We start from the raw sequence: 25,801 nt of genomic DNA, 5'->3' as shown, positions 1-25,801 counted from the left end.
TATGTTAACTAGATTGAATTTAAATAAAAAATTTTAAAAAATTTAAAAAAATACAATAGCAGCAGCAGCAACAGCAACAACAAAAATACCCCATAATGTAATCCTTGTTAAGCTTCTACCTGCCTGTCATTTCCTTGTGGAACAAGTGCCCTTATACCCTGGTTCTTCATATTCAAGGGGCTGGGAAAACACTGGAGAATTTGCAGTCCCAGTTTCTCAGGCAGGAAAAAGAATGAATCTCTAACATCCTAATGTTATGCCATTACTAACATCAGTACATTTGTGAAGTGCTTTCCATGTGTTAGCATCTACACTGAGTACTTTATGTACATAATTATTGAGGTACAGTTTACACATACTAAAAAAAAAATATTAAAGAGATAGTTCAATGAGTACTGACATATATAGACCTGTATAACCACTACCATAATCAAGGTACAGAAAATTTCCATCCTCTTCACCCCTCAAATTTCCTTTATGTTCCTCTCCTCATGCCCAGGTACACTTGCTGTCCTTTCTGTCACTATACATTTTTTTAAATTATTATTCTAGAATTTATTATAATTAAATTATATAATTTATAAATTATAAATTATAAATTATAATTAAAATCTTACAGTATATAGTCTTTTGTATCTGGCTTTTTTTGCTTAGCATTTTGTTTTTTAGATTTCTCCATATAACTGCACAATAGTTATTTTCATTGTTAGGTAGTATTCCATTGTATAGATATATCATAATTTATTTATCTGTTCTCTGATTGATAGATTTTTTGGATTGCTATCAGTTTGATATTATTATAAATAAACATGTTATAAAAATTGCTGTAGAAGTCTTTGTGTGGACATATGCTTTTACTTCTCTTAGGCAAATACCTAAGAATAGGTTATATGGTAAGTATATGTTTAACTGTAAGAAACTGCCAAGCTATTTTCCAAAGTGGTCATATCATTTTATTTTATTTTTTTTAAGATTTTATTTATTTACTTGACAGAGATCATAAGTAGTGATTCAAAGGACATATACATCCCAGTGTTTATAGGTAACTTGCTTACCTCAAGAGGGCGGGCAGGGGGAAGCAGGCTCCCTGCTGAGTGGGGAGCCTGATGCAGGGCTCAGTCCCAGGACCCTGAGATCATGACCTGAGCTAAAGGCAGAGTCTTTAACCCACTGAGCCACCGAGCCACCCAGTCTTATCATTTTAAATTACTACTAGATCTGTGTGAGAATTCCAACTGCTTCACAGATTTGTACTCTAGCAGGTATACAGAAACATCTCAGTGTGGTATTTATATTTCCAGAATGACTAATAATGTGAAAATATTCATGTCTCTATTTTTTTGTAGTTTGTTTTCAAATTATGTAAAATTTATTTTGGTATACAAAAAGATTTAATTAATAGAATATTTTATAATACTGAAGAAATCACATGTCAAAGTATAAAACTGAAATTTGGCATACAATAGTCATTTATATTCATGAATTTCTAGATGAAAGAAGTAGTTAAACAATAAATGGTTAACACTCCTAAGTTCCAGACATACCAGCACCATTGTATATTTTATGTGAATATGAAGATATAGGGAAAAATCTGAGAAAGAGACAAAGGAAACATAAGTCATGATATTTTCATAATAATCTTTACAATTTTTTTCATCATTAGAGTAAAACTGTGAAAAAGCAAAATAAGCATAAAAATATTTTTTGGCAAAAAATGTTGAAAATTTGTTGAGGAAAAGTAAACAGGATGAATAGAATGAAAAAGCACTGTTGATACATGTTGGAACAATTGGTTTAAATGTTGTATTCAGAGACAGGACTCCATTATAGAAAATGGGGAGTTCAACAAATCTTTTTCCCATAAAAATGAGTATAAAGTGGGAAAAACAAAAAAACTGATCAAAAACAACTGTTTCAGAGCTCTGCAAATCAACCAGAGAAAAACAAGAAACTGTTTTTAAGTGTGTGTTTTTAAGAAGTGTTTATTCATGAAAAACTGCCAGAAATTTGGGTGAGGAAAGTGGGAGTGTACAGAAAATCTACAGGCTTCTTGCCTGGAACTGTTCCTCCCACGTACCTCCTCCAAAAACTTGGTCAGTAAAGTAGCCTCACCATGGCAGGACACCTGTGAAAACCAGCAACTTCACCTTTGAAAGGGCTTAACTTGATTTGGACAGGAGAACCAAAATCCACTGTTGGCAGCATTATCAGTAGAAGTAGCATATGTGAGAGGAAGTGAATGGGGAATTACCATAGCTTTGTTAAACTGAGTTTGGAGCCCCAGTTATGGCAAGTGATAGACTGGCCAATAAATTTACAAGGAGATGATGGAAATGAGAGAATCATAGAAGGGCTAGATAATCTCTTCATATCTCCCTGGCTTAATGGGAAGCTATGCACATGTTTACAGGACACCCTGAAAGGTCTTAAGTAAAGTAAAAGCCTAGGGACACTTTAAAACTGCCTGAACTTGCTTACCTCAATGTATCAGCAGAGGGTGAGAGATTATAGGCTCAAAGTTCTTGAGCACAATCTCTTATGAATCACTGACTTGCTAATAAGCCATGCAGACCAGGGGCAAACCATAGGAAGCCAGGTAGAAAAATAAAATAATTAAACAAACAAACAAGTGGCTGCACATTACAGGGAGAAAGATTCTGCAGATTAAGTCCAAGTAAATTACTAAAAACAACAGCTACCTTAAGGGGAAAAAAATTATCCAGGGGTGCTACAATATAGTCTAAAACGTTAGTTTTCAAACAAAAACAAAACCCAAAAATCATGATATATTCAAAGAAACAAGAAAATGTGACTTCTACCCGGGAAGAAGATCCATAGAAGCTGAAACTGAGTAGACCCAGATATATTTACCACACAAAGACTTTGAAGTGGAGCTTACAATATATTTAAAATGTCAAGTGAAAGTATGATAACAATTATCCTCAAATAGGAATTCTAAATATAGAACCAGAAAAATAAAAAAGGAACCAATGAAAATTCTAGAATTTAAAAACACAGTAGGTGAAATAAAAAACTTAATCAAAATGGTAGATTTGAGATGGCAGAAGAAAGAATCAGTGAATTTGAAGATAGGTCAAGAGGAACTATCCAATCTGAAGAATAGAGAGGAAAATAGATTGAAGAAATTAAAACAGAAACTCAGAGACCTGTGAGGCAAGATTAAATATACTAACATGCAATAAGAATCCCAGAAGGGGGGCGCCTGGGTGGCTCAGTGGGTTAAAGCCTCTGCCTTCGGCTCAGGTCATGATCCCAGGGGCCTGGGATCGAGCCCCGCATCGGGCTCTCTGCTTGGCAGGGAGCCTGCTTCCTCCTCTCTCTCTCTCTCTGCCTGCCTCTCTCCCTACTTGTGATCTCTATCTGTCAAATAAATAAATAAAATCTTAAAAAAAAAAAAAAAAAAGAATCCCAGGATGACTAAAGGTTTCTTAAAATTGATGTAAAATGTAAATCTACACATCCATAAAGATCAACAAATCCTAGTAAGATAACATAAAAATCTACATCTACACAAATAATAAAATTACTGAACATTAAGGACAAATAGAAAATCTCCAATCCAATGAGAAATAAAGATTAATAATCCAATTAATGGGTCAATTCTTATCTGAAACAATGGAGACCAGAAGGCAGAGTGATGAGATAAAATGTCAATCATTAATTCTATCTAGTAAACTATCCTTTAAAAGTTAAGGTAAAACAAAAATTCACGTAGTGTCCTTTTGTATAAACTTTATAAGAAAACCAGTCTGATCCAAATCATACTCTTAACATGTATTAAATAATAGATGTGTGTGTGTGTGTGTGTGTGTACACACATGTATAAGACTACAGATCTTCTTTATTCACATGTAACGCTTTATCTAGAAACCCCTTTATACATTATGTTGAGGTAAAAAAGAGAATGTTCAAAGATTCTGTAATGAATTTAGATGTGTGTGTTTAAAGCATTTGATAAAATTTAAATTTTTTACACAGATTTTTGTTCACTAATATATTTTTTCTCACTAATATCAACCTGCAAGAAAAAAAATGTTTCCAAGATAAACAAAGACTAAGAGAATTTATTCTTAGCAATTTATTCTTAGCCTTATAAGAAATAGGAAATGGAAGAAAATAACACCATAAAGCCAGTCCACAGGAAGAAATGAAGAACACTGGAATAGGTAACTGTGTGGGTAAGCATAAAAGAATGTATAAATGCATATTTTCCTTTTTCTTCTCTTGATTAAAAAATCATCAGATTGTATAAAGTAAGAATTATAGCACTGCATTATTGAATTTATAACATTAATATAGATTTTATATATATGAAAATAATAGCACGAAAAGGGGAGAAAATGGAGCTATATAGGAACAAAGGTGCTATCTCTTGCTGAAATTTAGTATTAAATTTGAGTGAAATTGATAAATTAAGATGTATCTTAATCTCTAAAGCAAATGCTAAGAAAATAAAAAAAATAAAATCTGAATATCAATGGGGGAATTAAAATGATATACCAAGAAAAATTAACCCAAAATACAACATTAAAGGAAGAACAGAAGAACAGAAAGACATGAGCTATATTGACAACAAACAACAAAATGACAGGCACGATCCAGTCATATCAATAATGACCTTAAGTAGTCCATTTAATAGACTAAATATTTCACTGGAAACATTGAAATTATCAGATTGAATAAAAAGAAAGATTCCACTATGTGTTAACTACAAGAGACCCACTTCAAGTTTAAATATACAACCAGATTGAGAGTAGAAGAATAAGAAAGACATATACAAACAGTAAACCAAAAAGAGCTGGAGTAACTATATTTATTGAGTATTAAACAAAATAGACCTTTAGAAAATACTTACTGGTAGAGATAAACATGGAAATTTCATAATGATAAAAGAATCAATACACCAGGAAGATATAATGATTTTAAATGTGTATGCACCTAACAATGGGACCCTAAAATACAAAAAGCAAAAGAACTGAGAAAATTTAAAGGAAATGTATAATAATTATAGTTCACAATTTCAATATCATATTGATAGAGCAAGTTTATGGAAAATTAATAAAGATACAGAAGATCTGAAAAACACTGTTAATCAACATGATCTAACTGACATTTATAGAATACTTTATCCAACAATAGCAAATACATTATTTCAAGTGCATGTGGAACATTCTCTAGAATAGACCATATGATAGGCCTTAAAATAAATTTCCATAATTGTAAAAAGATTGAAGTTACTCAAAGTATGTTCTCCAACCACAATAAAATTAAATTAGAAAGCAACAACAGAAATTTGAAAAATCCCCAAATATCTGAAAACTAAACAACACATTTCTAAGTAACCAGATCAAGGAAAAAATCACAAGGGAAATTAAAAAATATTTTGAGCTGAATGAAAGTGAAAAGACAACAAATAAAAATTTATGGGATGCCCCTAAAGAAGTGCTTAAAGGGAAAGTTACAGCTATAAACATGTATATTAAAAATTGTATTCACTGTTTAGAAAAGCCATTAATATAAATTAGAAACATTATAAATTAGAACAGATCCTAGACTTTATTGGTTCAGTGTTGGTACCTTTTTGTTAAAGGTTTTTTATAAAATTTTAAATACATTTAAATGCATTTCATATATATGCATGTATATCAATGCATATAATACATTGTAAAATGCTTTATTAAGCAAAGATCTTATAGATAATCATCACCATGTGTTGAGGTTCTATCTACTTGTGAGGCACTGGGCAAGTATTTTATATAAATGGTTTCATTTAATATTCATAACAATCCTATGGAATATTATTAAGGAAAATAAGGCTCAGAAAGTTTTTAAGTTGTCTACATAAACATTAACATGTTAGATACATAGTAGAACCATATTCAAACCCAGGCCTCCTGGAAGACAAAGTCAGTTCTCTTAACTTCTATTCTAACCACCTTCCTTTCTGGATCTTAGTGATTTTGTCTGTCTTTATTCTCAGTCTTCTACATTTTACATGTTCTTTAACCATGAAGACTAAGATAAAAAAAATCACTATTTTCACCTTTGCAGATCTCTGATACGGGTTTGAAAATTGATGTGAGTCTTGTCAGTTCAATTCCTGGATAGGCATGGCTTTGGTTTACTTTGGTTACTGTTAAGATGTATTATCTGCCTGCCTTCCGAATATATCCTGTTCTCCAAAAGATCTCTTGTTTACTCCTGTTTAAAAGAGTATTTTGTTCATCTTTGAATCTTCTGCATCTAGCGACATAGCTGTCTCCTAAGAGGTGTCTCAGGAAGCTCCTGGGGGACAACTTGCCAGGTGGCACACCGTTCAGGCTTAGAATGAAAACCCAGGTTTTAGATGGCTCAGGTTAGTCCTTGTTTCTATACTTTGAGCTTCACGTGAATATACCTATCTATCTATCATAGGAACAGAATTCTTTCTAGGATCCAACAAGGCCTTTGGATACCATGGTTATATTGTTTTTTTTTATTTTGTTGTTTTCCCATTTGGATCTTTTAAATTTCTGAGGACTAAGAAAGAGCAAAGTTGCACAAAATAAAAGGTTCCTTATTGTGACTCAGAGGGAAACTTTTCTTTCTCCTGTGCAGGTGACCTGAAAGAAATATCTCTGAATAGTTCTCTCCAGTCCCATGGATCTCTGGTTTTCCATTTAAATTTCTTTTTAAAATATCCACTTTTCTAGGTGTAGATGTTCCTGAAATAGATACCTACGAGAGGCAGTAGAACTAGGGGATATCACATCCCCAATTGCTATCTCTTAATTCCCTTAATTGCTCCATATTATTCTTTCTTCTCATTCTCCCAGCAGGGCTACACCCAAGGCTTGACTACTTTGCATTTCTATGGCTTATCTCCACCCAGTCTATTCATTTTCTCTCCTTTCTCACCTTTGGGTATCTTTCTCTGCATTCCTGATCATCTTTCTTTTACACAACTGGCCTCCAACAGTCTCAGGTTGTTCCAAGACTGAACCAAAATGCAAGGAGAGTATAAAAGCCTGAGCAGCTTACACCTGTTATCATAGCTCCCATTGATTAAAGTGTGGGAGGCTGTCTATGAACAAAATGCCTTGCCCATGCCCACATAGATGTCCTTGGCTGGTTTTATTTGGGTCACTGAGGGGAGAAGAAAGAGTATTATTTTCAGAGAGAGCACTAAAGTAGGTGGGCTTTAGGAAACAGAGTTGAGCTGTGAGGAATATTAATCAAAGAGAAAGTGAAATGCCAGAGTTGTTGATATGAATGATGCAAGGTCATTGTGGGGCTGGGGTGGTATTGGTTCCATGTGTCAAATGCATGAGGAGTCAGGGATGGCAATAGGTGAACAAATGTCAAGGTCTATAGTCAAGAGGTCAGAGGCTGCACAAAATAAGATTTAAGTCTCAGGTTCCAAACCAGGTTCATAAAGAGCAATTGTGGGCTGTAGTGTCTCCTTTACCTGACATCTGGTATGTCTAATAGGGATGGAGTGTGTGGCTTAAGGAGCTGTATGAACTTTGCCTTTCTCTAATCCCCCACACATGAGTTCATTCCACGCATTGAGTGAAAGGCAGTCTGAGTGCCTGGCTAGGGTTTGGCTCATGAGGCGAACCTGCCCCTCTGTTGGCAAGATGTCTCCCTTTCCAGCCTCAGCCAGATAGACTAAATCTGAGGGACTGGAGAAAGTGGGAACACTGAAGATGACACTGTAACATTTTTGTCCAAAGTTTATAACTACTTTCATTTAAAGGTCCTTGTCTCATTCTCTATGTTCAATCAATTGTGTCTTTTTATAATCCCATCTTTCAAGAAACTTTCAGGGTTTAAAATTAGTATTAGTGGAGGCAGAATGTTTATTTCATTCAAGCAGGTATTGAGCACCTACTATGTGTATGCTATGCAAAGATTAAGCCTTTTTGGGATGGGGAAGCAATAATGGGAGACTGGATTTCTCTCTGCCATTAGATGCGCAAACATTTTGTAGCAGGGATTTGTGTCTTATTTATCTTCTTGCCTTCACAAGCAATCAGTGACTGGTGGACAATAAACTTCTGCTGAATGAGTTGTTTGCTATTGAAAGCTGAGGACCCTAACACCTTCTGTTAGTGCACCATGATTGGTCTCTTTTCCGTGTAGTCTGAAATTAACTGTGATTAGTTGTTGATAATAATAATGGAACTGCATTTGTATCAAAATGAAAGTAAACATGACAGAAGTGGGGAAGAATGGAAAGGGAAAGACAGAAGAAAAGGATTCAAAAGAACCAGGGCAAGGGCAAGGGGTTCAGGAGATAAAGAGAGGAGGTAGTCACAATGGACAGTTAGAGCAGGGAGCGGCAGATTTCAACTCATGAAATGAGGCATATCAGCCACATAGAACATAAACTGGAGCTGTGTACCAAGGGAACAAAAGGTAATTCCTGTGTTGTACATTAATAGCACTTAGTGCCGCCAAATGCCAGTTGTCAGTGTGTATATTGTTGGCAAGTTCTGCAGTATCTCAGCTAGGTGCTACTGAAGGCATAAGATGGGGCACAGAGACAAATACAGCTTTTCTTTTGCAAAAAAGTCACAAAAAATATTCCAAGCATGCAATGATTAGCACCAGTCCATTTAGCCTTCCAGAATGATCTTAATACAGAGGTTTGACCATGTATAGTTCAGCAGTACAAATACTTAGGTTCTAGTTGGCCTTATCAAGGTGCACCCACAAACCTGTTCTTGGGAGCTTGGAGGAACATGGCTTGTAGATTCCCTGGGGCAGGGCATGCAGGGGGTGGGTAGGACAGAAGCAAGTGGAGATGAAATCATTCTATTTGCTCCCACTTTATTGCACAACCCTTCCTTGCCCTACACCAGACCTCCTGCACCATGAAATATTGCTTATCCTCCTTGAGCCTAAACTGATGAAGAGTTAGGATAAGAACAGAATGAGTCAAAAGATGCAACCTCCTAAGCAGGTTTTGGGAGAAATATTTTTGCCCTCCTCCAACAGGCCCCTGCAAACATGATTCCTCAACTGAAGGCTTTTGTGGCGTGGGCAATTAAGGGGTGAACAAAACAACAATGATGTGGTAGGATAAGCAGGAACTTGAATCCTGGCTCCCCCAGTGATGGATGGAGCAAACATGAAATTCATACTTTCTCAGGCTTGAGTTTCTGTATCTAAAAAGTGGAGTTAATAAATTCTACCTGCCTCACCAACAAGATAATGTAAAAGGAAAAAGCATTGCAACTTCTGAAGGATGCGTCTCCCCAGCATCCTGGAAGTTCACAGAAGTTCTGGGTCTTGGGCAAGCTTTGCAACTGGGTCTTTCTCCTGTTTATCCCAGCCCAGTGGCAATTAACACTAGTCCTGTGCCTTGGGACCACCTGGCTTTGTGGAAAGAAACCTCACTGAAGAGCTCTGACAGCTTTCTAATTTTACTTCTCTTCAGATCCTTCTTCTCCAGGGCAACCACACACACAATGCCATTTTGCAATTTATTTTCATTTTGCAGAGGAGAGCCTACCCTCCTCTTTCTGGTTTGGCTTCTATGGCCTGGCCATATTACTCTTGGATGGCCCTGGGCTGTTTTGGCCTCAGAGCTGGCATGGCCTTGTTATGCCAGCTGGAGAAGGACAACACACCTGTGGGTGTGCTAGGCTGGGTCTGGGAGGTGGCTGGGCAAGGGTCCTAATTACTTGAGGGTGACACAAGGCTTGCCAGCATGACTTCATGCATTTACTTTTACCAGGCTCTGTGAGCTCTGTGGAGAAGCTCAGCATGTTTATGCAGCTGCCCCAGCCCCAGTGGGAGTGGCCTCTCTTACCTATGGATCACCCTTTTGGGCCTCCAGGTGGACATCTGTGCCCAAGTTCAAGCCACTTGCAGATATCTGGCTTATAGAATATTCATGTTGTTGTCTTTTCTTCTCACTTAATTTTTGGAAAAGGTATTGTTTTAAACAAGAAAACTTAAAAACAGATGGGTTGTGGTTTTCAGCCTTCACATTTCCAAGAAGATGATAGAAACCAGGAGTCAACCCATCTGACTCTTTGGGACCAGATTTTGCATTTCTTATATTGGCAAAGTCCTTGCTGAAGATGGAAGTACAACAGCTGCCAACTGGGAAGGAGCCACAGCTCCCTGCCAGAAGCGTGCCTGCCTCCCATTGCCATTGTCATTTCAGCAGAAGGACTTGGGATGGAGGCTGAGTAAGCCTCATGTGCTGTCTCCTGCGCGGAAGATGCTGAACCACTGTCTGGAATATGCCCTTGGAGTTGTTCCAGGGGTGGTGATAGGAGGGACTGAGTCACCAGTGGTCTTTCCCTTGGAGCCCATACTCCTCTTTAAAACTGGGGGTTTGCAGTCTGGGGCTTGGGTCCATGCTTTTCTCAGTGCATAATGGCCCTTCCGAGGACTAAATCTGCATCCCAAGATCCATCACCCCCTCAGAGGAAAAGGAAGAATTGTTCCCAGCGGGCTGCTCAGCTAAACGTGACATAAAGTAACATGCCGGCATTGAACTGGGGACAGATCCCAGGAGACCAAACTCTGCTTCCTCATCATACCCAAACAAGAGGTCTGGGTAGAAAGTAAATCTTGTGACTGCAAGAAACAGTATTTGGAGAAAACATAATAAATATTAGTCATGGACGTTTTCATAATAAGGAAAACTTCTCATGGTAGCACACGATTTCCAGAGGCCTGGGTCATCTGGAATCATTTTGAAGCCCACCCTTAGTATGTATGCACAAAGTCGGCAGGAGAGCATGTTCTGGGATATGCACCCCTAACACAATATTCCCTAAAATGTGTTTCATGGAGCACTTGACCTTGGAAATTATTTTTATGGGTAAATTTCCATGTTTAAAAAAGATTGAAAAATGTTACTTTCTCTGTTTGGAGATTAACAGTATCCATTAACGACTCAGACATATGCTTAAGAAGACTTTTAACTCCATTTAACTCCATGTTTCCCAAATTTGATAATGGAATGCTAATTTTGCGAATTATCTGTGAAACATGTTTGGGAAATTTTGCTTTACATGACTCCTCCAATTTGCAACATCCCCCCTTCAAGCTGGGAAATTAACAATCCTTGGGGATCATGGCCTCCGTTCAGTTAAATGGATGAGTGGTCCATGCCAGTTCAGAGCTGGGTTGGCAGCCCATACACTAAAAATTTGACGTTACATCTTAAAGTAGGATGGATAGGAAGAATTATTGCCTTTAAAGAATAACTTTCTCATATTGAAGGTTAAAACCTTAGGGCTACAAAAATAATTTAGTGATGCTCTGAGACTAGAAGGTTAATCCTGTTCAACAGTTTTCCATCAGGATCCATTATTCCAAGATGGCCACTTAGGAAATCTGATGGAGATATGATTTTAAACAGCTGAGAGTCAGAGACCTTCTCTTTCATTGTTCCCCACAGTAACAGGTTTGTGCATGTGCTAGGTACTTGATTCTAGATTTACTAAATGGAATCCATAGGGCTTAATTTTATATATGGTCTGGGAGCAGAGTGAGTGTGTAGCTCTTGGTCTGGGTCATTCCTGACTTATTTTTCATGTCTTGAGTTTTCTGTGTACAATAATTTATGATCTGAGGTTTGGAAACACCTAGTCAGAGCACCAGACCTTCTGCAGAGTTTCTTCAGGCACTTCAGTTCGGGATTCACAGAGATTTCCTAGTCAACTCCTCACACATTTTCCTGTGACACAGTTCCTGCTTAGCACACACCTTGGTATTCTTGCCTCACCTGCTATTCTTTTGGCAATCCATCATGTGATCACTTTCAACTTGTGTGTGTGTGTGTGTGTGTGTGTGTGTGTGTTTCCTGGCCAATTTTGCTGGATTATATTCACCTGTATCCCAACCTGAACCTCTAAACTAGCTTCAAAACCCTGATAGAACCTGTTATGTTTACACTGGAATATGGTTCCTAATTTAGCCTTCGTATTAGCAAGGAAGTCCTTAAAGCCTGTTCCAAGAGACGAAACCCAGGCTTACCCTCCCCCAACCCACTGACCAACTTAATGTCTGCTATAGATTTACTTTCAAAGGGGAAGCAGGTGAAAGGGGAAAGCGTAAGATCATGGGGAGATCCAGGATTGTTTCAGCTTCCCGGTCTTTATAAATTTACCAAGTAAGAAAACTTTCCCCTGGACTTGTCTCTGCTGACCCTTGTGTGACACCTCTGCAGCTTGACAGCAAATCAATGACTCCTGAGGTCAGAGGAGTTCTGGCTTCAAAGGAAAAATGTTGAGCGCTGGTGCATTCGCTGGCCAGTGTTCCCTCTCTTATTACTTTTGATGGATTCATACATACGGAAGGAGACGGAAGGTGCCCAGCAGTCAACCCCCTGCATCACCCCCCAACACACGCTTGTAATTACTGTGCGATCGCTCCCTCTTCATGTGGTGAACCTATGCTTGACTTAGGACTCCTTCATGACAGCCTCTTCTTGAGGGCAGAATGGCACAGTATTATGTGACTTGAAGTAACTTAAGAAAAGTTTGGACCATATCTGCATTTACATAATGTTAAAAAGAGGAACATTAACTCCATCAACTCTTTTGTCTATATATTGTCAATCATTAGAATGGTTTCTTCCCCCTGAAATTTCCAGCTGATCCATGCAGTGGAGACTGAATCGAAATGTGCAGGGATTCATCTGCACAGGAGAATTGTCCCTGTATTCATTTCTTGGATGAAACTGGTATAAAATGATGTTCTTCCAGTGTGAAGAAATGTCCCTACACATCACTTTCCAAGAGCTAAACTGGGATGGGCTTAGTGGTGCTTAAACACCATTACCCAAAAGGAAGTCTGCAGAAACCACAAAATAATTTGCAAGGCACATAGAAAAACAGTTGCTTCAGATGTGCCCTCAGCATTCACACACATTTACATGGCTTGGGAAATTTTGCTTCTTCCACGATGAACTCCATATGTCTCTGTTTGGCTTTCTTTTTGCACAGGTCACTTTTGTTCCCTGGACCCCTCCTCTCTTCCTTTGTTTGCCTTGCTTTCCTCTGAAGATCCCACATGTGTACTGACTGCATGGATGGCACCTGGGGAAACAAACACAGAAAGTTGCCCAGAAATAACATGGTAAATGGTGGAGCAAAGGAGATTGAGCTATGTAATAGTGCCAGGAATATCCAGGGGGATTTCTCAATTTCTGAAAGCCTGTAATGGATACATGGCTTTTAATCCCCAATTTAGAAACAAACAGGAAATGTCACCATGAGGTTCACACCTTCTTGTTAATTATCTTCTGTTCTCTTGCCTGATATTTCCAGCTTCAACATTGCCATGGGAGAAGAGAGTGTGAGCAAGATTTTAAAATAATGGTGTAATTGACCACCTGGCTTTCATAACAATATCTGGCCCTGGACTCCGAGTAAGATCTCAGGCAACTGTTTTAACCTGGGAGGTATCTACTCCAAAGGCAATTAAAATAGGTGTTAGCTGGAGCCACCTGGAAATGAGCTCTGACTCACTTTTGGTGACAGTCATGCAGTCACAAAGATGTTTTGCTATGCGGTTTCATTGGATCTGAGAGTTCATTGTGGGGCTAGATGCTAAAGAAGTTGTTCTGGATACATACAGGTTATAATAACAATTACCCTTAAAATTTTTTAATGCTTGTGGGGTGCCTGGGTGGCTCAGTGGGTTAAAGCCTCTGCCTTCAGCTCAGGTCATGATCCCGGGGTCCTGGGATGGAGCCCCGCATCCGGCTCTCTGCTCAGCAGGGAGCCTGCTTCCCCCCCCCGCCCCCTGCCCCCACTGCCTGCCTCTCTGCCTACTTGTGATCTGTCTGTCAAATAAATAAAATCTTAAAAAAAATTTTATGCTTGTTATGTGCCAACCATATAGTCTGGTGTCATTATAGAAAAAGCTGATCTCTGATGTCATTATGGAAAAAGCAAACTTCTTGTGGAAGTTACTGTTATTATCTTCTTTATTTAGCTGTGAGGAAACCGAGGCTTCCAGAGATGAAGTAGCCTGTCCAAGCTGTGCTGCTTCAAAATGGCAGAGTGCCACTGGACCCCAAGTTGAGTCTGACCCAAAGACTGGTCATTTAAGCCATCCTTTGCTAAATTGCTCTGTGGACTGTGACAGAAGGTAGGGTAAGGAAGTAGGCCATCTGAGGTTCTTCGCTCTAAATTGCGGTGGAAATTATTGGGTTGTTGTCGGTTTGGGGCCCCACTGTTGAGTTTGGGGCCCAACTCCAGTTGCTAAGATGGAGTCTGAATGAACACTGAGGTTGATAAGGGCAGTGATTCTGATGTGATCTGAACACTTCTTGGATAGTAATGCCTACCTCATAGGGTTTTATGATTGAACAAAAAAATGTTTACAAAGTGCCTGACAAATACGAAGTGCCCATAAAATCATAGTTATTGCATGTATTTTTTTTTCCATTTATGAAACTTAGTGTTGGAAATTTTTAAGCCATTTCACAAATGGCAACCTCAAACCATTTTTCTTCCCTTTCACTCTTCTCTAAATCATTTCTGTTTAAGGTGGAAATTTGTCGTTCATTTTATTTAGGGCTTAGTATACTAAACTCTTTTTTTTCCAAAGAGACTATGTTCTTTATATGCGAACACAGTAACTTTTATTTTATTTATTTATTTATTTATTTATTTATTTATTTATTTTAAAAGATTTTATTTATTTATTTGACAGACAGAGATCACAAGTAGGCAGAGAGGCAGGCAGAGAGTGAGATGGGGAAGCAGGCTCCCTGCTGAGCAGATAGCCCAATGTGGGGCTTTATTCCAGGACCCTGGGATCATGACCTGAGCTGAAGGCAGAGGCTTTTACCCACTGAGCCACTCAGGTGCCCCAACACAGTAACTTTTAGTAGGGCAATTCCCTTCTGAGTATTTGTGGGGTTAATAATGATGAATATTCATAGGTAATAATGATGATATTTGTATTAATCATGTCTACTTATTTTGTATTTAGTATGTGCTAAGCCCTTTTCCATGCATTTTCAATGAACTCTAAGAGAATCCTATAAGTATTAATTTGCACATTTTACAGATTAGCAATGTCACTCACTTTCTCTAAATGGTCAACATCTACTTTTGCCTGGTCACATTTCTTATATGTCCCAGATCTCTAAGTATCATGACACGTCCCTGTCACTTTTCTAAAAGACCCTGTTTCATTTTCTGGTAACCATCCCCAGGCATAGTATCTACCAACAACAGGTTTCCTAACTTCTCAGTATAGTGTATCAGTCCCAGTTTCCAGGTGTTCTTAGATTCCTTCCACTTGAAGTTGTCCATAAACAGTTCTTGGTTCAAAAAACCAAAAACAAACAAAAAAAATAGACACCGTAAAACCATAACCAAAACTAAAACAGTTCCTGGCATATCCCTTTCTCCATTCTTCCTTCCCACTGGCACTACTTGTCCTTAAACTCTCAAATGCATGTCCTTGAATGGGAGGCACAGAGCTGACACCAGGTCACATGTCCTTAGAGAGCCAGTTTAACTCAAGTAAAAATTTTAACCAGTTAAGTAATTTTACCCAGCAATTTAAAATTTAAAACATTTTTATAGTAAATCATTCAATAGAGTAGAAGACACCATTTACATACATTTAAAAATAATACAGTTTTGGAGGAGAATATATCCCCAGGCACCAATGATAAACATATGCTCATGTGCTTCCAGAAGGTCTTTTGGTAGAAAACACTGAGACGTTCTTGACTACAATGTCTATTAACACATGTTTTCAGTAGCCACGTGGGATTTGAGGGGAAGAATAAAGAGTGTCTCTGAGCCCTGTCTCTGAGCTCCTATCAGGAGCTGCCTGTGTAATAGATGGCACATGTGTTATTTTGAAAAACCAAACCAAGGTTATTCTATTAGTTTACTCTGGTTGCCATAACAAAATGCCATAGACTGTGTGCCTTAAGCAATGAAAACTCATTTTCTTTGAGTTCTGGGGGCTAGAAGTCTAAGATTAAGATGTCAGCAGGTTTAGTTTCTCCTGAGGGCTCTCTCTTTGGCTTGCCAACAGCCCCTTCTCTCTGTGTCCTCATGTGGTCTTTCCTCTGTGTGCGCACACATTCATGGTGTCTCTCTGTGTGTCCAAATTTCTTTTTCTTATAAGGACACCAGATTGGATAAGGGCCCACCTTCATGACCCCATCTCGACTTAATCAAAACTTGAGGTAAAAACTTAACTTTTTAGAGGCCCTTTCTCTAAATAGAGTTATATTCTGAGGTGCTAGGGGTTAGGATTTCAACTTATGAAATTGAGAACAAAATTCAGCCCCTGACAGCATTTTAGGCAGCTTCATCAATGAGGTGACACCTCATCTGGGCTCTGGGAGGAGTAATAGGAACTTGATGGTCACCTGAGCAGGATGAGGATGAAGTTGAGGTGGAAAAGGAGGCACTAGAGATAGTAGGAGCAGCATAGGCATGAGGCATGAGATAGCCCCCGGTGTGGGGTAGCTCAAAAAGCCAAGTATCCCTGGAGCCTGTTATGAGGGAGAGATGGGATGGATGGAGGATAAAGGTGGAGCTATGACAGGGATTAAACTAGGCAGGGCACTGAGTGATGTGTGAGGAGCTGAAAGATGTTCTTGTGAAGAACCATGAAGAGTCCTTGAAGAAAATATGTCAGATCTGTATTTAGAAAGATAATCCTTACACAAACAATGAATCATGGAGCACTACATCAAAAACTAATGATGTGGGGCACCTGGGTGGCTCAGTGGGTTAAAGCCTCTGCCTTCAGCTCAGGTCATGATCCCAGGGTCCTGGGATCAAGCCCCACATCGGGCTCTCTGCTCAGCGGGGAGCCTGCTTCCTCCTCTCTCTCCCTGCCTGCCTCTCTGACTATTTGCAATCTCTGTCTATCAAATAAATAAATAAAAATAAAAAAAAAACTAATGATGTACCGTATGGTGACTAACATGACATAATTTAAAAAAAAAAGAAAGATAGCCCTGGAAACTCTGTGGAGCATGTACTGGGGAGGACAAGGCTGGAGGAAGGGAGAGCTCCTAGAGAATTGAAAAGAGCCAGAAATGCGGGGTGCCTGGATAGCTCAGTCATTAGGCAGCTCCCTTCGGCTCAGGTCATGATCCCAAGGTCCTGGGATCGGGTCCCATGTTGGGCTCCCTGCTCTCTGGGGAAGCCTGTTTCTCTCTCTTCCACTCCACCTGCTTGTGTTCCTTCTCTAGCTGTCTCTCTCTCTGTCAAATAAATAATATCTAAAAAAAAAAAAAAAAGAAAGAAAGAAAGAAAAGAGCCAGAAATGGGATTCGGTTCAGAGCATTTAACTGAAAATATTCTTTCTATGGTAGTTGATGCCCCACTCCTAGTGAAAAGAACACTAGTGAATATCTTGCAGACTTAGTGTGTGTCAGGTAATGGTCTAAGCCCTTTACCTATAAGAACTCACTTGAACTAGGGCGCCTGGGTGGCTCAGTGGGTTAAAGCCTCTGCCTTCAGATCAGGTCATGATCCCAGGGTCCTGGGATTGAGCACTGAGCCGGGCTTTCTGCTCAGCAGGGAGCCTGCTTCCCTTCCTCTCTCTCTGCCTGCCTCTCTGCCTACTTGTGATTGCTGTCTGTCAAATAAATAAATAAAAATCTTAATAAAATAAAAAAAAGAACTCACTGAACTCACTTATTCTTCTCAATGATTATTACCTCACTTAACAGATAAGAAAATTGAGACACATTGAGATTACAAGCCTAAGTTATAGAACTAATGAGAGTGGAGCCAGCATGCAAACTCAGGTATTTGACCCTAAAGTCCATACTCTTAACCACTACCTCACATTATGTCTATTGGGCAGTGGAGAGCCATCTTCCATATAACTACTGAGTCCATTGCTGGTGGCAATCTTTCTGTCCTGCCTGTTTCCAGGAAAGTCAGCCTATTCTTCAGAATTCCTGAGGTTTTATAATAGATGTCACTAAACTTATTAAACATAAGTCTAATTCTTTCCAATCCTATTTGACTTCCTCGACAATATGTTCATAATCAATTATTCATTGAATGTCCTCAATGTGGTGAACACTAAAGCCAGAAGATAAATAAGAGGTAGTCTCTATCTTAAGGAGCTCGCACAGTCTAGATTCTAGAGTGCGTATAAAGAACTCAGTTACTATTGTGGAGGGAATAAGAATAACTCTGGAACTCTCCATAATAAAAAACTGCAGTCAGCAGAATGGTGCTTAGGGGTAATAAAGGAGAAGGCCTTTCTTTTCTGAGGTGATTTCCATCACATACTCTCAAAGACAGCTTTATAGGTAGATCGCAGCAGATGTGAGGTTATGGTACATATTTATGGAACTTATCCCTGGGAAGACATGGCTACCATGTATAAGCGAGACATACAGACACATTTAAGGACTAAACCCATAAGCAACAACAGAGAGAAAGTTGGATTCATTCATCAACTGCACACATTTATTGATGACCTAATATGGGCTAAGCAGTCTACAAAGTGCTGAATGAATATCAAATTGAACCATCTTTCAGTTATTCACTCACATAACCTTATGCTGAGGTATGGACAGCTTTCCTCATTATCGGTAACTTTACATCAGTAACTTTACAGTATAAGTAACTTTACATCTGCTTCTAGTACTCGTACATGCTTGGAAGATGGAGATATTTTAACAGAACTGGGTGTAATTTTTCTTCCCACTTAGCCAGTGAGCCATCTTAGTGCTAAATTTGGTATAAAGTATCATAAAAAAAAACCCTCTTGTGCTGTTCACACTGATGTGTCACGTTGTTACTTGTGTTTGAACCTGTATTGAGAGACCAAGTGCACAAAAGCAAATCAACGACATTTTGTTCTGAAATAAAATCACCTTTGTACATATATAAACCATAAAAGCCCACTGTTAACAATCTTCCATTATTACCACCATCATCAAAAAACACTAACTGAAGGCTGAGTTTCTGGGAATCTTATACTCACCATTACACAGAGAAAGTCTACCTCTTCTATGTGTTTACAATCTGAGGGAGAAACGTTTGAGGCAGATAGATGCCCAAAGGAAGTAGAGACAACTAATTAACAAACACTGGACAAACACGAATAGATAAGAGTAAATATTGGCTTTGTATAAAAGCCAAGAGAGTGGTGCATTCTCTCACATTTTACAAAAGAGAACCTATTCCCACAGAGAGAGAGCCATCGTTGTATTCCAGCCTCTCTGGATTCCACAGGGATTTAAAATCCCTGAGGGAATGTGACATGACCTGCAATGTACTGTTTTGGACCAGTTGGAAAGTGTGAAGAGTTTCCGGACCTTTGTTGAAATGGTATGAGAAAGAGGAAAGATAAGAGGGTGGGGGGGGGGGAGCACAGTGGCTTTTCCTCTTTCTGGAGAGAGGGCTCCTTCTGAGTTGTCCCTTTGCAAAGTCCCTCTGTACCCAGGTTCTTTGAATTGGCCTTCTAACCTATATTTTCTGTAATGGAGATAGCTAATTGCCCTCACTTTTCCACTGCTTGGCCTTGGTGGGAAGGGATGATTAGGAATAGCTAATTGCACAACCCCAGAGAGAGGGAGCTGCAGAAAAAAGTTTGCCCTAGCCAAACATTCCAATGTCCACAAAGCAGAATGTGAGGATATTTGGAAATACCTAAATAGTCAGTGGACATTATCTGGTTTTCATTCTCATGAAACAAGTGCCTTTTGTGTGGAGTACACCATGCTTACATTAGCATCAAGAAGACTTGGCAAGAGCCAAGTGTGAATGTTTGCATGTGTGTGGTGTGTGTATGTGAGAGTGCATATTTGTATGAGTGCGTGTACATGATTATGCATGTACATGTATATGTGTATATGGGGTGTCTGATTGTGACTAAATGTGTGATGTGAGTTTGTGCGTGTGAGAATGTGTGTGGGACGGTATGTGTGTATTTGAGTTTTGTTTGTAAGTGTATGTGAGTGAGTGTGTATGAATGTGCCACTTTGTGTTAGCGAGGGTAGGTATGTGCGAGAGCTTGTATGTGTGTGTGTGTGTGTGTGTGTGTGTGTGCATGTGCATGCGCAAACACATGTATGTGTGTCTGAGGGCTCTTGAAGAATAGAAACCTGGATTCCAGCTGGTGATATGTGCAGTATTGCCTGAAATTGCTTCTGACTCATGAACACTCTTAAGACCAACTAAAATAATACAAAACAATGCTAATATGCAGAAACTTCGGTTTGCTTTCTTCACATAAAGGAAATTGTTATTGAAAAAGGAATTTATCGGAAGGTTTCCTGAACACAGTAGAGGCACTGCGTCTGCCCTGACTCAGTGTGACCTTTTGTTAGCCTTCACTGCTGGGCCATATCAGGCTGTGGACGTCAGCTGCCGTCATAACCAATTTTGCTCAGAGCTTAAGCTTACAGAGCTATCTGCCTGACCTCATTGCAGATTTCATGCCATGGCATGAATAGCTAATGGAAACCACAGTAAGCTGGCAGTCAGAAGTGCTTGTGTGACCTGGAGAAGGTCAGTTAGGCTCTCAGAGCTTAGACTGTTCTTTGACCAACCTGGGATCAATACCATCTGCCTTACCGGCCTTGAGAACTCATGAAAAAAGATGAGATTAGGGAAGAAGATGTTGAAAAAAAGCAGATATGAAAAAAAGCAGATAAAAAACTAATCTTATTATTTGACAATTACCTTTTAATACTAAGTAATAAAATCAAAAGGCTCTGAAGGTTGACCTGATGATCAGGCCAAATTTCCTTAGGTTCCCATGGCTCATTGCATGGCAGCCACCCATAAAAGGAGGGAGAAAAGGAACATTCTCTTTTTGTTAACTGTCCCAATTCATTAATATTGAATAAACTTTTATATTCCACAATCTCTAAAAAAAATTTGATTTTAAAAATCCCTAACTTCTATCTTTTCATACCTGCTTCCGTCTTTGCCTGTTTCCCTCCTGCAGGGAATATCCTGTCCCTCACACATCTGAGGTCATCCTTACCCTCTCATCACCTGGTAGCATGCTGTAGTACTTCTCACCAAGCTTGAAGACAGCAGTGCACAATCCAGACCCCTGTTGGAGTCACATCCAGATTCCGTCCCACAGTTTCCACACTTTGCTCATTGGAAGGGAGAGGTAGGCCTAGATCCAAGTCAGATGTGGGCAGATAGGAATTGTACTATCAATGCCAATTTAGATTTCCTTTCTCCAAATGGTACATACTATGGGCACAGATAATCTCTTTGGAAGTTTAGATCAAAGAAATAAGGGTCACAGATAATAGCTGTTCTTTCATGTCTGTGATGAGAACCATCAGAATCCTTTTGTCACAGTACTAAATCTTTCTTCATATCTCAGCCAGGTTCCTCCTTGCCTTTGGAACACTTCCTTCTATTTAGTGAATATTTGTGGGGCACTTCTCTGTGCCATTTAGTGGGTTGGGAATTAGAGGGGACAAACAGGATATGCAGGATCTGCCCTTCTGGGACTAGAGTCCAATGGGCACAGAAGACTTGAACCTCCAACTAGAGGAGAATATAATGTGTTACAAAAGTGGGTGTGCATATGGTGATGAGAATAGAGCACAGGGATTTAAACTTCTCTAGGGAATATGACTTAAAACTAAAATTTGGAGCATTTGCAAAGTAAGCTCCATGAGGACAGTCTCTAGAAGATGTCTGACATAGGAAATATTCCCTAAATATTTGTTGAAGGAATAACAGAGGAGTTAACAAAAGGGAATGATTCTATGTCACCTGCTCAGCATAGCTAAAGAAGTCCTCAGGGCTGCACTGAAGAGAGTGAAGAGAGAAGCCTAGGAGCTGAAGCTGGACACGGAGGCAGAGAATAGTTTGTGGTGGCCATCGAAACCGTTAAGGACTTTGGGCTAGTTTGGGGTTATATGGAACCAATAAAAGTTTTGAGGTACCATATTGCTCAGATAGGTGCTGTACACATTAAGTTTGTCCTTCTCAAACTCTCATATGCAATTGAACCACTTGGGCATTTTGTTAGTATGCAGATTGATTCAGTGGGTGGAGCCTGGGGTTCTGCACCAGCTTGAAGGGGGCTAATGCTGCTGATTCCAGGGACTAAACATTTGAGTAGTAAAGGTACAAAATGCTGCATAAATGTTCGCTTTCTGACCACATAACATCTATACCCCTTTGTGATGGACAATTGTAAAATTCTGCTGTTTGTTTTGGTGTGTAGGATAATTACTTCTCAGAATGGACATGATTCTTAATTCTAAGACACCTAATCTATGGCATTCTTTTTTCTGAGGAGGAAATGTGACCTGTCACTAGAGAAGTCATCTGCCTATGGAGACACAGTTTAATAGCAACAGTGGTGGGTCTGGACCCCAGGTTTCCCTGAGTATCAGCTAAAAATTCTTTCTATTTTACTAAACTATCTCCCTTTTCCATATGGCCTTTGTCCTACTGTGTCCCATCAGGATATGGGTGGAGGCTGGCTGGGCCTAGAAACAGGCGATCAGCCCATACCGGAGAGGATTCTGGACACTATCCGAGTCCTGGAGGATTAACTGCAGTGCTCTGTGGCCTTGGACCTAAGCCAGCCCAGAAAGTTTCCCAAGCCTGGATTAGCCACAGCCTGGGATGTGCTCATAGTAACTGTATTATGGTCTTTCTCTTCTCTGGATTTTAGTGAGTTCTGGAAGTTTGCCCATCAGGTGATGTCCTCCTGGTGGCAAAGAGTGAGTGGCTGATGTTCCTAGCTACCAGGGTTGGTCCTAAGAAAACCTGCAGTAGTGGGATGTCACCTCTGTGGCATCAAAGTAGGAAGGACTATAGAATATTCCTCCAACTAAAAATATTCCTTACTTGGTTATCATTGCTGACTACAATTCTACCATCAGTTATTCATTCTTTGGGTTGAACACCATCTCAGAGTCCATCCCCTTTTAAAAAAACTGAGAAGGTTAACTATTAGGTCACTAACATCTTAGTAAAAATTAGATCATCAGCTCTGGCCCAGATAAGGAAGGTGCCTTGGCTAGAAAGGCAAAGATGGAAAGGAGGAGCAGGGGAAAGCAGAAAAGGAAAGGCAGGAGACACTACAGATAAAACTTGCCCATTTCACCATCTTGTCCAGGGCCAGCTCTGATTTTGACCTCCAGATGCTTCCTATTTTTTATGGCTCCTAATCAAAGTTGGTGGTGATGTAAGGACCTGGAGTATAACCAGGCTTTTGGATTCTGGGTGGAGTTTACAGTAAAGATATGAGTAATACCTGACACTTGTATGTGGGTCTCCATCCCCCGGACAGTGTGAATCCCCTAAAAATCACATGTGCCACATTTAGGGTGGGGCAGAGATGAGCTTAGGGTCAAGAACAGGGGTATAAGATTTTTGAATAAGAATGAAATAAGGGGCTATTTTATTTGGTTAAATAAAACTTACCACAGTCTTTTGAAATGATGCCCTGCCACTTTCAAAGCATAGACACATATATGTCTTAACTTTATCTTTAAAACTACACTGTGAAGAAGGAAGGCAAATATTCTACCCATGGCATATAGGTTACTGAGGGACTTGTTTACAAAATGCATGTTTCTGAGCTTCATATTGGACATTCTCATTCAGTGGATTTGGGGAATGGCCTTGGAATCTGAATTTTAACAGTGTGTAGGGAAGGGTAGGCTAGTTTTTGAAAAATGCAGATGACTTCATAGTAGAGCTGGCTTTTATCTTTTAGAGGGTAGAAACTGTGTTCCATCCATATTGGCCTCCCTCCCAGTACCTAGCATAATTCTTTGCTCATATTATGTTCTTAACAGATGCTGGTGGAAAGTCAGAGAAATATTCACAGAAGAAGTGGCATCTAGGTAAGCCAGTTTTAAATGAACAGGACTAGGAGACTAGATTTTGGGTAGAAGATCTTTCAGAATGGAGAAATATCAAAAGCAAGGGCATGGACATGGGATTCTCCAAGGATTGCAGAGGAGTCCTATTATTTGATCATAGAGTACATAGCAGGAAGAATTGAGAGCTACAATTACAAAAATGTGGTAAAATCATGTGGTAGAGACCTTGAATTTAGGGACCTGGGTATGTCCAAAGTAACGGGGAGGTGTTGAAATCCAACAAAAAATATGTTTGGGGTACAAATGAGGCTAACACAGTATCAGATGGGATTTGTTTCCACTGCTAAACCACCTTCTTACTAGAACAAAGCAATTTGGGAGGCTTTTGTTTAAACTCCAAACAATGAGAGCCTTGACATTGCCTAAATTGTAATCTGCACACATCTCCTTAGGCACTCTCTACTCCCTGTATCAATTACCACCTGCCTGGCATTGGGCCTCAAATCTTTATCCCCACCCCATCCTCTCTGGAGCTTATGATTCCAGGCAATGCCTGAGCACGTCCACCCAGATGTCCAGTAAGTACCTCACTCCAACATCCTCTGATAAGAACCCAGTATTTTCCCCTAACCCTCTTTTTATATTTCCTCTCGGGTTTAGGGTATTCACTAACTCACCTAATTCATCTGAACAAAGAGTCTTGGAGATTCTATTTCTCACATATGGTCCCCTTTCCTATCCCAGGGAAGTTTGCTATAGAAACAATAATTTTTGTTTTTCTTCTTCATATTTCCAAATGCACGATTTCTTCCAATTTAGCCAGGTACAACTATCTGTCTCTAAAGTGGTAGTTGAGAAGGAAGTTCTATTATAATAGGAAAATGGAGGAAAGTAGGTTAATACTCAGTATTTGTCAATCAGGACAGGATTTCTTTTTTAAAAATAATTTTTATTAACATATAATGTATTATTTGCCCCAGGAGTACAGGTCTGTGAATCATCAGGCTTACACAATTCACAGCACTCACCATAGCACAAACCCTCCCCAATGTCCATAACCCAGCCACCCCATCCCTTCCACCACCACTCCCCAGCAACCCTGTTTGTTTCCTGAAATTAAGAGTCTCTTACTGTTTGTCTCCCTCCCGATCCCATCTTGTTTCATTTTTTTCCTTCCCACAACCCCCCACCCTGCCTCTCAAATTCCTCATATCAGAGAGATCATATGATAAGAAGACAGGATTTCTGAGTTTCAAATTAGATTAGTCTTCAAGCAGGACTTTACTGAGAGAAATTTTTTTCCCCAAAATTCCTTAAAATATCAGTAGCTTATTAAGAGCCAACCCTTAAAGGCTAAATACTGAATTTACTGTAAGCCAAGGCTGGTGAGGTTTCAGGATCCATATCCTCCAGGAAGTCTTCTCCTTCCAGGAGAGGAGAAAAAGTCCAGCCCTTGCAGTCCAGTGAGGAGTGAGAGGGAAAAGAGGGTCTAAGACATAGGTTAGAGATGTGTGTCCTGACTTCTCCTTAGCAAGCTGAAGCCCCAGAGGGTGGTGTTGGAGAGAAGTGGAGAAAAACGTGTAAAACCCAAAACCTGCACCCATGCCTCACTCCTGAGCTCTAGAAGACATCAGCCTAGTCCGACGGTAGCATGGGGAAGCTGTAGCAGAATAAAAATGCCCCTGCAACATAGTGGCATGCCTCGGGTATGGCTCCTGAGCGTCCCACACTTTTAGATTACATGGAGTGATCCATACATGCCTGTATGCTGAGCAAGTACAGGGTCAGCAGACTGTGAAGATGGAAAGTGTGGCTGAGACTCTTGAGTACGCAGAGGTGGCCACAAGCTGGGCTGGTCAGATAGAGACAGGGGTCTGAGTTAAGTGAGCGGAAAAGATGCCTGTGGAATAGAGAGAAACAGTGAAAGACAGCAGGTTGTGTAGTGCTCAGGGAGGTAGATAATGCTACTGAGCACCCAGAGAGCCCAAGGCC

The sequence above is a fragment of the Meles meles genome, chromosome 8 (genome assembly GCF_922984935.1).
Source record: "Meles meles chromosome 8, mMelMel3.1 paternal haplotype, whole genome shotgun sequence".
NCBI lineage: Eukaryota > Metazoa > Chordata > Mammalia > Carnivora > Mustelidae > Meles > Meles meles.
Note: the sequence above shows the minus strand (reverse complement) of the source record.